The sequence below is a fragment of the Ipomoea nil genome, unplaced genomic scaffold (assembly GCF_001879475.1).
Source record: "Ipomoea nil cultivar Tokyo-kokei standard unplaced genomic scaffold, Asagao_1.1 scaffold0869, whole genome shotgun sequence".
Classification (NCBI taxonomy): domain Eukaryota; kingdom Viridiplantae; phylum Streptophyta; class Magnoliopsida; order Solanales; family Convolvulaceae; genus Ipomoea; species Ipomoea nil.
This window is the reverse complement of record NW_017617297.1, coordinates 484,534-502,048: the sequence shown is the minus strand read 5'-3', so window position 1 is coordinate 502,048 and position 17,515 is coordinate 484,534. Positions and strand designations below refer to the sequence as shown.

The 17,515-nt window shown below is 29.9% G+C and overlaps 1 long non-coding RNA gene across 1 annotated transcript; it reads right to left on the bottom strand.

Annotated features, from left to right (window-relative positions):
• Window positions 1-767: 767 nt before the first annotated feature.
• On the bottom strand, window positions 768-17,463 carry LOC109178795. Its single transcript, XR_002053765.1, has 3 exons — window positions 17,379-17,463; window positions 4,138-4,141; window positions 768-777 (listed from the first exon to the last, which is right to left on the bottom strand). It is a non-coding gene; the product is annotated as an uncharacterized LOC109178795 (long non-coding RNA).
• Between the last annotated feature and the right edge of the window lie 52 nt (window positions 17,464-17,515).

Sequence of the window (17,515 nt, the reverse complement as noted above, 5' to 3'; positions counted from 1 at the left end):
TACAGTTTCTCATGTAATTTGGTGATATATTTGAGCCTTATTGTTTTTTTGTTTTTTTTGTTTTTTTGTTTTTTGTTTTTTTTTTTTTTAAATAATCATGGAATGGGATTAGTGTATTCACAGTAACCTATGAATACAAGAGTGTTATTGCCATGTTAGATGGTGAAGGATATTAGTGAAATTTTTGAATATGATTTATTAATTTAGATATTCTTATGATTATTTGTCACAATTTTAGGACAATTATTGTTAAATTATAGGGGAAATAATTAATGTTTTATGTTCCTATATTTATATAAAATAATGATTCTAATCTTTCAATTGTGAATACGAGCATTATTAACTTTTCAATTTTTTTTTTATAAGGTGACATTTCTGGTTCCTTTTGAAGGACTGATACCACTATTTCATATAAATTTATGAACGAAACTATTTTTCATAAATCATATAATTGCATAGTAATTATTATTTTTGGTATTTGTAAACATATATATTTTTTTTTTTCTCACATCTGCAAGTCCACGTGACATGCATTGTCGCATTGCATATTCCCAAGGGTACTATGATAAGAGATTCTCTTATTCTGTACCTCAACTCAACATATGCATAGTATGTAGATGGTGCAGTTGGATGCACTTATGATCTATCTGACAAGGTAAAAATGAAGCATGCAACTGCAGCCACAGGGACATGACCCTGTAAATCTCAAATGTTGAATTGGAGCCATGCAATTTCTTGGGTTTAGCCACCGCCTTAGACTTTACTGCATTCATCTACCTCCACAATTTCTTACTTTAGGCCATATTTACATAGGACAACAAAACTATTTAATGTGCTATGTCTTTTGCTCAAGAAAAATTTGTGGTCTAAAGTGAAGCTCATTAATTCCTACCTATTGTGTGGCTCATATGTGATGCATGTGGTTAATTTTTATTTACTTTTTGCCCAAACAGGAAGTATCCTAGCTTGAATATACACATGATAGTTTTGTCGGGACCAGGTCCACTATAGATCATGTATTGAAATATAGAACGGGGTTGCCCAAACAGGAAGTATCCTTGCATGAATATATAGACAATGGTTTTGTCGGGACGAGGTAGAAAAATAGTAGTATTATTGTTCGGGGTGCTAGGTCTAAAATGGTATGTACAAAGTCTGAGATACGGCCCAAAGAATATATAATACATAATGAATATCAAACCCTGGTGTTCCTGTTGAAAGTCAGGAACCCATACCATTTGACTATGAAGGATTGTAAGGACAAGGGATGATGCCTTAAAAGGAAATAAGGCATCATTCTGATGCTCGACAAATGTATATATTGTAAGGACCAAGGGATGATGCCTATTTATAGTGTAGAGGCCGCTCCAGATGCTCGACAAATGTATGACTCTAGTTTGCCTTCATTCTTGACCATACACGTGTCCCCACACTACCTGGATGCCAACGATCTTTACAAGGGTCAATAGATCGCTAGCATCCTACCTTTTAATGTGTGATATCCTAAATAGCTTGGGTGGTTGGTGCTTGTGATGTTATGTTGGAGGTTATGCGTTTGAACCATGTGGTTGACCTTTGTTAATATTTTGCTTCTGTTCACACCCCCCTTCAACTTCTTGGGCCATCATTCTTCTATGTCATCTCCCCTGGGCCAAGACTTTCCCAACAAAATGAACACCGAGATCCCATAGCGCCATCAATAGAATATTTTTTTTTTTCGGATGTCATTTTTTAGTTTACAGAATGTTCAACACTGAAATAAATTTAAAATAATAAGAAAAAAATAACTTATAAAATTTAGTACATATAATTTTTTCTTAGGAAGGCATTTAGTACTTTCCCAAGAATTATATTTATGGCCAGGAGAATATTTCTAAAGAATGTATTGATGGAAATAACTTTGCAAGAAAAATTAATTAACATGTTTGGTGTTATCTAAAAATATAAAAATTAAATCACCTTAAAATTAATTAAGATGTTTGATTCTTTTAAATTTTTTTAAGACTTGAACATAACTACCACTTTTTTTTTTTTTTTTTGGGGGTTGGTTTTGTTTTTTTTTTTTTTGTTTTTGTTTTTTGTTTTTTTTGTTTGTTTGTTTGTTTTTTTTTGTTTGTTTTTTGTTTTGTTTTTTTTTTTTGTTTTTTTTTTTTTGTTTTTTTTGTTTTGTTTTTGGGTATGGTAGGATTTCACTATTGGAGAAGGTAAATACTTAAAGTGAAGAGATAGGGCTATACTTTTCTCCTTGTTCACTTAGTAGGAATTTCACTAGTAATCTTATCCATCACACAAATTACAAGTAAAAATAAATTTGTGCTTTGATCACAAAGTTAGCACACAGTTTGCTAATAAAGTTTTCACAATACTTCACGAGTTTGCTACTCTTACTCTTTCAACAACCATGTGTAGAGATGTACAACAAAGATCAATCGAGAGTTGATTTTTCTCCAATTGAAAGACTCTTAAGTAAATTGTGTCAACAATTGAAGCTTTTTGAGTTTTTGAGTGACTAGATCTTGATCTTGAAGAAAACTTTTAATGCTTGAATGCCCTTGACATGATCTCTTATTTATCTCATGCTTTCTCCTTCAACATCACTCCCATTTATATATACTTGGATTTCATATTTTTCCGTTGGAGTGAGATCGACAAACTCGAACTTAGAAATTTGCAATGTTTTAATTTGTCAAGTGTAGACTTGTATCCAATCATTGCGTGCAACTTATTTATAAAATTGATCTTTATCTCTTTCAAAAGCATGCAACTTTACTTGATTGGGCAAGTATCTTCTTTGATCTACGTGTCAACATCCAAAACTAGCAATAAAGGTACCTCGTGTCCTGAATAGAGAATGTCTTGATGATTATTTTTTTAAAAATAAGAGCGCCCTAATTCATTAATCATAATAAATAGAAGCGTTTACAACAAAGTTCGATGGAATGGTAAGTCATTCCTTACCGTCTGACAAAAAAACAACTTCAGAAATTGGAAGCTGGGGTCCTCAAAGGAACTTAAAGCTTCTTTAAAGTTATTAATGATTTGGCCAAACGTAAACAAGACAAACTTTGATGGAAAAGTCTTGCATGTACACCACATGGATATATATTCGTCTCCGTACTTCTGTCAATTGGCAATATTTCCGTCCAAAAATACACATCCAATCTTAGCTCAGTGAGAAATTTGATCGATTTTTTAGAAAGTAGCCTACCAATCGAGCTGAACTGCATATCATAGTTCATAAGAAGCGTTTTTTTTTCATTGTCATCTTCGGAATGCATGTCTCCTACTTATCACCCTTCTTTGCTCATAAGTTGTACTATTTATTAAAACCTTTGCTACTTAGGATTCTCTACTACTTGTAGAATTCTCTATTATTGCTAGCAATCCTCTGCTGTTGGTCTAGCTTTGCTGTTTGGATAACTCGTGTTGCCCTAAAACTTCTACTACTTTAAAAGTCATGTTGTCGGAAGTCTTGCTAGAAGCTTGCTGCTATAGAAAGTCTTGCCAGTACTCAACTTCTGTTATATGCTGACGTGAACAAATACATCATCTTCCAACTTCTATTGCGTTGAGTACTTGAGTAATCCATGATGCTTAATCTTGTAGTATTACTTTAACCTATATTGCAACAACTCAAGCTATATAGTCTTATGATTTAATTTGAGTTAATTCCATCGGAGGTCCCTTGTCTTTGGTGACAATTTCAAATTTAGTCCCAAACTATCGTTTTTGTCATTTTACATCCTAGACTATCGTTTTTAGACACTTTTAGTCCTTCTCATGAATTTTTCTATTTTTAGTAAGGGTATTTTTGTCCTTTCATATTTTTCTTTTGTTATTTTTCCGGTTTCAACCAATTTAATTGGTTTAGGACTTTACTAAAAATTTGTTGAAAAATATGGTTACTAAAAGTCAGAGGTTACCTAAAGTTCTAAACCAATTAAACTGGTTGAAACGGAAAATAACAAAAGAAAAATATGAAGAGACAAAAATGCCCTTACTAAAAATAGAAAAAATCATGAGAAGGACTAAAAGTGTCCAAAAAACAATAGTCTGGGATGTAAAATGACAAAAACAATAGTCTGAGACTAAATTTGAAATTACAACCAAAGACAAGGGACCTTCGGTGGAATTAACTCATCTAATTTAGTCAAATTTTACAACGGAAAATCTAGAGGTTTAAATTCTAACCTATTTTGTGCATTACATTATCAAAATCTAATTTTACACTTATTTCTAACAATATTTATTTTTGAATGTTGATTTTTATTTGTTAATTCTACTTTGACTAGAGTGGTTTTAATCGATTTACTCATAAACAGCTTTTTGTGCTTAATTAGGTAATCTATTTTGATGGTTTTACTCAATTGAGTTCTTTGTTAAAATAGCTTTGTAATTTCACCTCTATTATATTAATACCCAATTTAGTCATCGACTATAGTAATTTTACCCGAGTTAGTCTTTGACTATAGTGACTTTATCCAATTTTGTCATCGACTATAATGATTTTTCTCGATTTAGTAATTGATTCTAACAGTCGAGGACTCAATTGGATAACATTATCGAAGTCGAGGACCTAATTAAGCACTTTTTTTTTTTGAATGCGAGGACCTAATTAAGCACAAAAAGTCATTTAGAACTAAATCAAGAAAAATCACTATGGTCGATGACAAAATTAGGTATTAACTCGTTAAAACATATTCTACTTTTAGTTTTAAATGCCTAAAAAGCCCTTATTTTATGAAACATTTGTTGAACTTTACTCTTAACACATTTAAGGGCATTTTGGATATTTTGAACTAAAAGTGAAATGTTTATTTTAAGTCAAAAAACTAAAGATAGAAAAAAATCAAATTCAAGAACAAAAGGTAAAAATGCCATTGTATATACTCTATTTACCGAAAGTAGAATAAACACGACTCCTTTTAGTACACTGCATCTTCTTCTTTCTTTTTTTTTTTTTTTTTTTTTTTTTTTTTTTTTTTTTTAAAGAATGAAAAAAATAAAACCATGTATGGATTGATCTTTTGGTTATATCAACAAAGATGAGAAAATTAAAGGACTAGAGATTTTTTTTTTTTTAATAATTCAATTTATTATTATTATTTTTGACTTTGATGGATTACTATACCTCATGAATACGCCCTTACATCTAAGAGGAGGTAACATTAAACTATACACTTTTATGTACATCGAATTCAACTCAAACTCAAATCCTTAATAATGTTTATGCGTAGTAGAAATTGAGAATTGCATCATACCCCCCTGAAAGTAAGTGTTAAGTGAAACTTTTTATCTATTAGACCAATGTCCTATAGAGTAATAAATTTCCTATGCATGTGGATGTGTCTGAAATACAAAAATACTTTTTGAAATTTTTTGTGCATCATAATTCATAGATCGCAATAATTGTTTTCAAAAAAGGAAAATATTTAAATTATTGTGTTTAATTTAAATTTTAATTTACCCGACCAATCACATCAAGATGAGGAAGCAGACTCACGGATGCGCAAAACTACAAAATAATACAGCCTCAAAGACAACATGCATTGCTTGCTAGCTGCATCCCCTTCACGGATTGGGGCCAAATCCTTGCCTGGCTTTTGAGTTGTGACCATCCCCCACTCTCATTTTTATTTATTTATTTATTTTTCATTTGTGTGAGTACACCTGGCTAACTGGCTTTGCACTTTTGCTTCTCTCATTTTCATCCTATCTTTCTTTAATTTGCTAATTTCTCACCATCATTCTCACTCTATATATAGATTAGAGATCATAGGTTCAAGCCTTAGTGGGGTGGTATTGATTTTTTATGTTTCAGTAAGTTGAGAAAGTAATAAACATATACTGCATTGCAATAGAGTCAGTATTATTACAAAAAATATAAATTAGAGATCATATGAAAACCAAGTCCATGAGAATCAATCTCATCCATTAAAAAAAATAGATCTATGAGTGACTGAATGAGATTAATTGGTGGACTAAAAACGTGCATGTGCATATTACGCATTATGATGTGTGCATATTAAGTATGTCCCTATGTTACACACAACACACGCTTAATATGCACACATCATAATGTCTATATCGACATATGCATTTTTAATTTTCCAATTAATATCATCTATAGATCTATTATTTTAATGGATGAGATTGGTTCTCATTGACTCATGGGGAGGTTGGTTCTCCTAGGAACCTCACCCTAATTATATATATATATATATATATATATATATATATATATATATATATATATATATATATATATATATATATATATTTATTTATTTATTTATTTATTTATTTATAGGACGCAATTCAAGTGCGGAGATGCTCCGAGGTGAAAGATGGGGTTAGATCTGAGCTATTGATCAAATCTAGATCAGCGGCTCAAATCAATGAAAATTAAAAAAAAAATGTGCGTCCTCAGTTAAAGAAGCAAACTGTAAAAAATGACACACCTTAAGAAGGAAAACAAAGCACCTTAACAAGGAAAACAAAGCACCTTAAGAAGGAAAACGAAGCACTTTAAGATGGAAAATAATAACACACCTTAAGAAGGAAAACAACGTACCTAAAGCTTTAGACCGATCACCTTAATTAAGTTTCAACAACTGACGACGCACCAAACACACAGACCACGCACCTTAAGAAGAAAAATCACGCACCTAAAACTTTAGACTGACGGCACATTAAGTTTCAGACCTTAAGCACACATCACAGAAATCACGCACCTTAAACACAAAAATCACACACCTTAAGATGGAAAACCACGCACGTTAAATTTGACCTAGATGCATATAAACCAAATTGCCACCGCGTTTTATTTAATCTATGTTTAATCTGGGCTGTTGACTTTAATTAGATCAATGGTTGAGATTATACCCCATCATTTACCTAAAGTCAATTGCCACATTTGATCTCTTATTTATATATATATATATATATATATATATATATATATATATATATATATATATATATATATATATATATATTTATACACACAAATTTTATAATGTGATATTAAATTAAATATTATAAAAAAAATTGAATCAAATTAAGTCTAATCATTCGTGAGACATGTGGACTACTATATATGTAAAGATAATTTGATTCAATTTTTTTTTGTAATATTTAATTTATTTAATATCACATTATAAAAAGTGTGCCTTTGTGCGTGTGTGTGCGCGCGCGCGTACGTGTGTGTGTGAACAGTGACGGACCCAGAAAATTTTTTCAGTGCGGGCAAAACGCATTAAAACGAAAAAGAATAGCCATAAATATTGTTGAAGGTGGACAAAAAATAAAACACATCAAAATTTTATAAAAAATATTCATAACAAAATATGAAACATAATTAATTTGATAAAATAATTCGAATAAAAAATACATTATAAACACATCTCATTATTAATGTAAAAGAAAGTTATATATATGTGTAAATGTCACAATTAATTAATATTTAAAAATCCACCTAAATAATAGGTGGTAAAGTCTGCAAACATGCTGAGGATAGGATTCAAACCTAGGGTTCTTACAAAGTTAGGCTTCTTACAAAGTTAACGCACAGGACTTACCACCTGACCTAGTCATCTTTCATTAATTTTTATCTATTTTATTATACTTATACTAAAACTTGAACTATATATACATATATACATACAAAGGTTATATATGGGGTGGGAGTAGGGGTGGGGTGAGGGGGGGCAGCTGCCCCCATGCTGGGTCCGCCCCTGTGTGTGAACATAGTCCTCATGCAAAAGGTGAGGATTGATCACAATCACTCATCAAATTTATGAATTATTCAGAGTTTTAGTAAAAAAAAAATAAAATCAATTTTATAATTATTACAAACATTCAAATTTTTTATATTTATAAAACTTATTTGCCTATTTTCTCAAATATTTTTCAACAATCCACAAATGTTGATCTATCTAAATGGTTGGATTAGATCAATCTACACTTTTCACTAGGGGTGGGCACTTTGGTTCGGATAATCCGAACCGAACCAAATCGAACCGAACTAGTAATAGAAAACTGAACGCTTCGAAATTTTGTAACCCGAACGGTTTAGTACCGAACCGAACCGAAACCGAACAGTTTGGCAAAAACCGAACCGAACCAAATGCTATATAAATTTTTTAATAAATAATAATAATAATAATAATAATAATAATAATAATAATAATTATTATTATTATTATAATAATTGTAATAAAGTAAATTCAAGTTCCTTGATGCCTGCTCCGCCGTTCAGTTCTCATTCTTACTGGTACCGAATCTTAAATTTTTTATTTGATTTCTTTATAGCTTGTTTTCTACATTGCACTTTTGTTGTTTATCGCAATTGTTCTTTACCTCACAATTATATCTAACTTGAGTTATATTTACAATATTCAGTATTTTCCTTAGTTTCATGTTTTTCTATAAATTTAATGTGCTTTACAGTCATTCTAATTTTAATTTCCAATGCACTATAATTATTTTCTAGTACTGGAATATATTTTGAGTGCACTAGCAATGACAGATTGTGTCTAAAAATTAACTATATAGTAATTGATACTTGTTCTTTTAATATCAACTATACAGATATATGATTATTCATCCTATCAATAAAAATATTCCAACTGAATCAACTGAAGAGTCGCTTGTGCAAAAACGTTAACTGATGTTTGGTAATTAGTACTTAGTATTGTGTTTATACTTTGGATTGCTATTTTGTTATATAATGTTTAGAGTTTGAATTTGGATTATGTGAATATATATTGTTTGATAGTATGTTCGAAAAATTAGGAAATGTTGAAATTTAGGGATCTTAAATCGAACCAAACACCGAATCGAATTAAATCCGAACCGAAATCGAACCGTTTCAAACCGAACCGAACCCTAATGTTAAACCGAATGGTTTAACTGTTTTAAAACCGAAAAACCGAAACCGAAAATAATCGAACTGAAACCCGAAACGCCCACCCCTACTTTTCACCTGAACCATACATACATACATGCATATATATAAAGTTTTATTAAATACGTAAAGAAGAATTTCAAATTTATAAATATTTGTTAAATGAAAATATACGAAAAAAGAGGTTTGATTTCTTCCATGAATAATATTTGTAACAAAGAAAATAGGACAAAGAGAGTATTGGATAGACTCAATTCTCTCTCTGTTTATTTCTATTTTTGCTTTTTGAGTTGTGACTATCCCCACTTTCATACTTATGTTATGTGAGTACACCTTGCACTTTTGGTTGTCCTATTTTGATCCTACCTTTCATTTGAGTTCTCACCATCAATATAATCTATAGATAAATATTTTTAGGTAGATTCAAATATAATATCAATTCTTTTTTAAAACTATGACATTGCAAAAGTTCAATAATTAATTGATGTTTGATAACAAAAAGAAAATAAAATAAAAATTAAGATGTGTGAAATTTGTTTGTTTTGGCCAAGTAGAGTACAGGGCCGATCCTATCATTTTATATGCTCGGGGAAAGATAAAAAAAAAGGCCCCGGTTAATATATATTTCATGCCTAAAATTTAAATTAAATAAGGAAAAAATTATTAATATCAATAACTTTAAATAAGATTAACAAGTTTTTAACAATTTTACATACACAACAGTAATCATGAAAAAAATTTCTAGGTGCTTTCCTTAATGCAAAATAATAAATAAACGTGTAAGTCTTGCCTTCATAAATAAATAATATTATAGTTTATAAAAATAAATAAATAATTTAAAATCGAGTAAACTTATAAACAATAACATTTATCATAATAAATAATAAATTAATTATTATTAAACATTTATAAAACAATAATTACAAACATATGGAAAGCTAAAAATCTTTTTTGGCTATGAGCAAGAAATTAAAATATTTCAAAACGCAATAAAAAATTGTAAAAATATATGAAACATAATTATCTAGATAAAATAGTTTGAACATAAAGCATATTATAAATCACACATCTTCTATATTATTTATATGATTTTTATAAATACTTTTTTTTTTTTTTGAATACAAATACTTTTTCTTTTAAATAGATAAATTTTAAACTTTTTTAAGAATAATTTGAATACATATAATGACACATGATAGAAGCTTCTATATTACATTGATTAGATATTCATAAAAAGGTACGGAGTAAATTATCTTTTAATTTTTTTTTTTATAATTCAATCTCAAAATATATCATATAACCCCCTCCGTCCTATTTTTACGTGTCTTGTTTGGTTAACATGAGTTGATTGAAAATTTTTTAATTCAATTTTTCATAATATGTTTAATATAAGTATATAAAAGTTTATAAAATTAGAAATTGCATTAAAATTTTAATATAAAAATTTATATATTTAATATAAAAAATTTTCATAATATGTTTAGTATTAATATATGAAAAATTATATATTTAAAAACTACATTAAAAATACTTCTCCGTATTAAATACAAAAAATCAATAAAAATAAATTTTTAAAATATACATTAGAATATAAGCAAAGAAGTAAAGTTGAGGAATCCTAAAACATGAAGGGAAAGATTGGATCACGAACCTTTGATTAGATGAGGTTAAATTTCAAGTATCTTACCAACCAAACTAATTCATATTATTATAAAATATATGTATATAAATTACTTATATTCAATACATATATACTATATATATAAGAGATAGGATGGGGCCCTCCCCCAAGCATGGGCCCTGGGCAAGGGCCCAGCCTGCCCTTGCTCCAGGGCCGGCCCTGGTAGAGTAATATACATATTTCAGGATTGTTTTTAAATGAAATTTGCAAGTGGAATAAGGACATAAGTTTTAAGATTATTTTCCTATCATGTAGTTAATGACTTAATTCACTAATGTCCCATTTCAAAATAACATCAATAATTTGTAAGTGGAAAAAGGACATAAGTTTTAAGATTATTTTCCTATCATGTAGTTAATGACTTAATTCACTAATGTCCCATTTCAAAATAACATCAATAACAATAACAACAACCTAGGTTGCATATATGAAAATGAAAAACAACTAAACAAGGAAATGCAGGATATGAAGCATGTGAGAAAAATACAATATAAAAAACATAAGTGTACACATGTGTATGTATAAATATTTATTTTAAAACCATTTTTCCAATTAACTAATTAATATCAGAAGGAAATTTTTTTAGCAATTTATATTAAAATTTGATTATTTAATTTACATAAATTGAAGTGTAAATAATAATATAATGATCTGATGTTATATTAGGGGTTCTACCATTTCTTGTTACCTGTTAATGAAACCTAATGTCTGAAATGAAAAGTGATATTTTGATTATAACCGACCTAGATCTTAAATTGATACTTTGTATTCTTGATTAGTTGAGTTTAATTTGTCGTTCCACGTCATAACTTAAGACTTAAAATGTTATATGCTTTAGAATATTAAAAAAAAAAAAAAAAGTGTTAAACTTTAATGGGGTGTTTGGTTGGAGGGAATTTAAATTTCATTCCCACTTAATTCCCACATAATTCTAAAAATCACTAAATTCTTTAGTTTGGTTGGAAGAATTTGTAATTCCCTCATTTTCAAAGAATTAAAATCCCATGCCCCATTGAGATTTTAATTCCATGAATTTTATGAAGAAAAAAAGATAAATAATGATGAAATAAAATTACCCTCCATTTTTTAACCTAAAATTGATGTATGATAACAACGGTGGGCATTTTAGACTTTATACTATTTATTCTTTTTCCATTCTCGTGTATACCAAACATTGGAATTGAAATTTCCAATAATTTTATTCCTGTAAACCAAACACTAAAATTTAAATTTCCACTTTATTCTCAGTAATTCATCTCCCATAGAATTACAATTCCTTTCCCACGTAATTCCCTCCTCCAACCGGCTCGTAACTTCTTTACATTTACTCGTAAAATAAAAATTATACATTTCAAATAAATTAAAACATACATCGCTCAAATTGAAACATACATTGCTCAAATTATCATTATTATACTGTCCAATATCTAGTATAAGTCCCACCAAACATCACATTTCCATATCTAAATTCCTTTTTTTTTTTTTTTTTTTTTGGTTAAAAAGAAAAAGAAAAAAAGGTGATTCTCCGTAACACATAATATCTAAAAGCATCCAAAGTGATTGAATCTTGGGTGCTTCATATCTTTTTCGCATGTGATTCAACACCCTACAATCAGACAATAATGGAAAACTAGCATTTCACTGCGCCTCTGCTTTTCCAAACCGTTTTTATCCTTGAAATCAATAGTTATTGTCTAAAAAAAAAATAGTTATTGTCTAATCATTCATGGGCTGTATCATTTGCATGCTTTTTGTCTAATCATTCATGGGCTGTCATTTTTGCCCCGTACGTCTATGGTAAATCCTAGCTCCAAAAGTAATCTAAAGGAGAAATATTTTCTTTTCATGGATTTTGGGAAAAGACCATGCATAATTTCCAGAATCTGAATATTTCCCAAAATTATGTGACAAAATATAACAATTTGTAGCTTCTCATAGATCTATCGGACCATTAAATTCGTGATGATGCCAACATGTGAAACTGCTCAGTTGTTGTTGTCAAGTTTTACTGTGGATCATGATCCACACAAGTGTGTAGGTTATGGTTCAAAACGGTGTCGTTTTTTTTTTTTTAAATGAAAAGAAACGACATCCGTCTGTGAAATTAGTTCTGTTTGTATAACATATTCAGTTTTCATTTTATATACATTGTAGTTTCAATTCATTTAAGCACAATTAAAGTTTAATTTTGTTTCAATTGCAGTTTCAGTTGATATTATACATACAATAGTCTAATTACAATGAGACATGTTATTAAATTTCATTTTATAGATACTGTAGTCTTATTACAACACCACTAAATTGTAATTCTAATTTAATTACGGTTTCATTGGACAATATACACTCAAATATGTGAAACTGTTATTCAGTTTCATTTTATATACATTATATTGTAGTTTCATTACAACACAACTAAGGTATCATTTTGATATAACTACAGTTTCATTTAAAAATATATACACTCAATATGTGAGACATGTTATTCAATTTCTTTTTATACATATTGTAATTTCATTTCGGCAAAACTAAAGTATCATTTCAATTCAACTACAGTTTTATTTGATAATATACACTCAATAAGTGAGACATGTTATTCAGTTTCATTTTATACATACTGCAATTTCATTTCAACACAACTAAAGTATCATTTCAATTCAATTACAGTTTCATTTGATAATATAAATTAAACACAATATGTGAGACAAGTTATTCAATTTCATTTTAGATACATTGTAGTTTTATTTTATTCTGAATACACCAAAAATACAAAATTTGTTAAAATTTAACGATTGTCGTTTTTTTACTTAAAGAAACGGCGCCGTTTTCGGATTATGGTCGATACAATATATCCAATTAAATAATGAAATAGGAATGAAACAAATGGATGGTACGGTATAGAAATACCTAACATTTTTATGTATAAATGTTTTTTCGTGAAAAGGATTACACCTTAATTTTGAGTGGACCACTTGTGGTTATTCATAGCTAATTTGATACCTTCCCCACACAAAGCAAAAATTTCTCATCGTAAGGCCTCACACACTGCCTCGACAAGATAATGGATGGTAAACCACGGTGACTTAACGATTCATTAAGTGAGAGGACCAGTGTCTAGTGCCAATAAGGAGCCCATCACATTGGGTGTATGTAATTCTCACACTGCGATTGTCCGGACTCGATCCTATGTCCTTACTCACAATTTATCACTCATAAACCAACTGAAACCTTTATTTGTAAAAATCAAACCTTGTACCATGTGACTATCAACAAAACGAAGTTATATTAAATTATGTAAATCTCAATGAATTAGTCAATTAATTGAACTATGTCACAACCATGTAAGTTTTTTGGGACAGCAGTACCCCAATCAAGTTGGACAAATAGTTAGTTTGGTAACTATAAGGTTTTATGTAAGTCTCATTTCTCATGGGAAGTTGTCTATTGACTTTTTTATTTTAGTTGGTCAATTATGAATAGTTCGGCGTTGCTGCACCTTCGGGTAGCGGTTATGTGCTTTCTCATAATTATGTGTATAGTTTCCATTTTCATACCAATAAATATTTGAACAAGTTATTAATTTCTTTTTAAATTTTTAATTTTAAATACAATGATTATAATTACAACTCTCAAACCGATGAATACTTCAATGTAATTAAACCATTTATGAATACTAACTAATCATAACAATCCCTTAAAAAAAATAATCATAACAATCCTTTTAAAAAAATTTAATTAGAATAACTCTCATTCTCGGCTGATATGTCACATTAGGTGCATGATTTTGAGAAGGGCATGCACGTGAAAATCGACTAGTATACGCAGTTACGTTTCAGTCGTTAATTTATGCCTATTGTATTCTTCAGAAACAACAAATTAATTAAATTTACGGAAATAAATCAATCTGCAACTTGCACATCAAAATGAAAAAAAAAAAATAAATTAAATTGTATTACTATTTCTGTTGTATTATTGTTAATGGTCTGTAGTAGTTTGGATCCCTAAGGAATTTATAATAGTTCTGCAAATCATTAGTTATGGGATGCCTTACAACTGAGATTCTTATGTGTCAATATGTATATGTTTACTAATACTATATATGTAAGTTCCAAGTAACTCTTATTTTTAAAAACTTTAAACAGATTTGTTAAGTTTTAAAGACAATTCAAATATAATTAATTACATTCATACGTATTGATAGCGTGAATTGGACTGTGAGTCATGATTACGCAAAGAATACGTATATGATGAACAAGTAGAAGGGTGCTTAGTCAATCGTTCGGTCAGGCCGATCAGTCAATGATACAATCCCACATCGGCTCCGCAAGAGATTGTGGAGTGGTACTTAAGTTGGGGCCAAACCTCCACTCATGAATTAGCTTTTGTGGTGGAGTTAGGGTCTTGGCTTGAGTACTATATAGCTATAATCTTAGCTATAATCTGTTCGGGTAATGAGATGAATCTAACAACTAACAAGTAGTGACTTATTGGATGACGGTGATGATGTAATGAGATCAATCTAACAAGCAGTGACTTTGTGTATGTAACAATATATATTGGATATCACAAGTGAGGGGATGGAAGCTAAGTTCTCCAACTTGCAAAGTAGGTCACGTAGCGGACCGATCTTGGAATCCGGCCGATTGGTTCTTAGCGGACCACAAGCATCACTAAGTTTGGGACCGACTAGGTAATCCTGGAGCGTCTTTAACCATCACTAAACAACACAATTGGTCACGAGCAATTGGAATCCGGCCGATTGGTTCTTAGCGGACCACAAGCATCACTAAGTTTTTCAATCTTCACAACGAACAACACAATCGGTCACGAGCGATTGGAATCCGGCCGATTGGTTCTTAACGGACCACATGTATCACTAAGTTTTTCAATCTTCACAACGAGCAACACAATCGGTCACGAACGATTGGAATCCGGCCAATTGGTTCTTAGCGGACCGCGACCGGGTGATCCAACAAGTAGTCCCGTATTTATCACGTATGTAATAATGTCTTTGAAAAGAACTCCTCCAAATAAGAATGATGAACACACAATTATCGAATTAGTCATATCTCATGAAATATAGTCACTTCATGCCACTAGATCACAAAGTCATTTGCTTCAATTTTTCTTTAATTTGTAGAATAACATGAAATTATTTCATCGTTTGCTTCAACTTTTTTTATATCCCTAAGAATATATTACTGTTATCGAGAAAAATGTATACTATACTCACTATATTTTTATTCCATATTTTAATCACGACTAACATGCTTGGTGGACTTTGATTATTAGTAAAAAGGACCACAATTTTTTTTTTCTTTTAATTTTCTTTCTCTAATAAAATAAAACATGTAGTAGTAATATTGAGTACAGTTAACATACTCCTCCTGAAAATAAATATATACCATTTGCTATGACAATATTTGAATATAATTGGTACTTTTTTAAAATACTAAAATAGATCAGACCTTTAATTTCCTTCAATACCTTTTACTCTCATGTGCTTTTTCCCAAAAAAAGAAAATAGGGAATATGTTGTCTAATGTTACTTTTTTCAACCTAATTGGTATGATTAAAATATATATAATCATCCCCCCCCCCCCCCCCCCCCCCCTTTTTTTTTTTTTTTTTTTATAAATAAAAATAAAAATAAAAAAAGAATCATGTGAATAAACGACATGGCCTTCAGTTAGGCGAATCATGATTAGGGTTAAAGCTTGAACTCATACATGGTTAGTTACTTCTGTTTGTTGACTTTGCTCATGCTTATAGCTTAGAAGTGAGGGGCTAGCTAGCTAGTAATTGGATAATTGGTAAGGGTCCTGATATACTTACTCTAAGTCATTGAATTGAATAAGTTCATAGAGTTAACTTTAAGAGTTAACTTCGAGTCCTAGATGAAACAATGTCACTACGAACTCATTGTATAACTCAATAACTAATCTCGGGTCGATTTTACAAAGATGATAACGTATTGCTTTGCGCATTGCACACCTTGCATAATGTCTATGGATACTGAAATTGCAATTCTATAGTTTTGGAATTGAGTTGCATATTGGCCGATTGATATGGAAATTTTAGGGCTTAAATTATTAATCGTAATTATTTCGTATCAACAAAATCTGATAATTAGTTATAAATACAAGCAATGCGCAATTATAAAGTGTCCAATGAATAAAAATGAAGATGAAATTATTTGATTAAAATAAAGATAAAACCACATAAATCTTATAATTCTGAAAAGCTACATAGGCCATCATCAAAATTTTCAATAGACTTACTTCATCAAGCTCAAATAGAAAATTCAATTTTATTAATTCTCTTAGTTGAGGAATTCTTTCAACCCTTATGTTGAAACGTTGTAAATCTCTATTGTGGGTAGATATATAGAGGAAGAATAGCAGACCTTTGAGTAGTGTGAAAAGTGAAAACCCTAGCAAATAGTGTGGTATTCGTATGCAAAACACTTGTTTGGTTCTCACTTGTAAATTGTGTGGAGTACTAGTGAATTTCTCCTAAACATTAGAAGAATATATATATATATATATATAGAGTAGCGTAGAAAGATTACAATTCTTTGTGTTTTTATTCTTTCTGTTCATATACTTTCTCAACCTACTAAAACATCATCCACTAAAGCTCAAACTCACAACCTTCTAAATAGAAGTCCAACCCGGGTACCATTAGACCACATAGTCTTGGTTTCTTTTGAGAATATATAATTAAGTTGATCTCCAACATAACCTTCAAGGAAGTGTTGAAAACCTAATATAGTCCAAATTAAACTTTCACCACTTTTTTTCCAAATTTACCGGGACCATATGATGAGTTTAAGTAGAAACATATAAAAGATTAAGTTGCCAACTAGCAAAAATTGGCATCTCTTATTCGATCAGTCCATATAGCCCTTATTCATAACTCACATGCAT